A 373-nucleotide genomic window follows, 5' to 3' on the forward strand; every position below is an offset into this window, starting at 1 on the left:
CAGCAAGCACCATCTAGGGGGGCTTTGTTAGCTAGGTGCCTTGCCAGGGCAACTCTACTGCCTGCCCATCAGGGAGCAAGGACACTATGTGATGTCACAGACTCCCAAGCACCTAGAGTTTGCCAGAGGAGGTTGCTAAAGACCTGGGATCGGGTGGTGGTGGTGGCAGAGAGCCCATCAAGCTTGGGTGGGCAGATGTGAAGCCGTGGGCCCTAGGTTTAGAAGGACTAAAGAACAGAAGTAGCAGGTGAGGGGAAGCCCTTGGGGAACACAGCAAACACTGAAGTGCTTTTCTTGCTTGTGCGAGGGCCTATGTGAATGCACTTCAGGCTCTGACTCAGTTCGTCCTTATGGCTTCCTTTACAGCCACACC

The sequence above is a fragment of the Grammomys surdaster genome, unplaced genomic scaffold (assembly GCF_004785775.1).
Source record: "Grammomys surdaster isolate TR1022 unplaced genomic scaffold, NIH_TR_1.0 125889, whole genome shotgun sequence".
NCBI classification, from domain to species: domain Eukaryota; kingdom Metazoa; phylum Chordata; class Mammalia; order Rodentia; family Muridae; genus Grammomys; species Grammomys surdaster.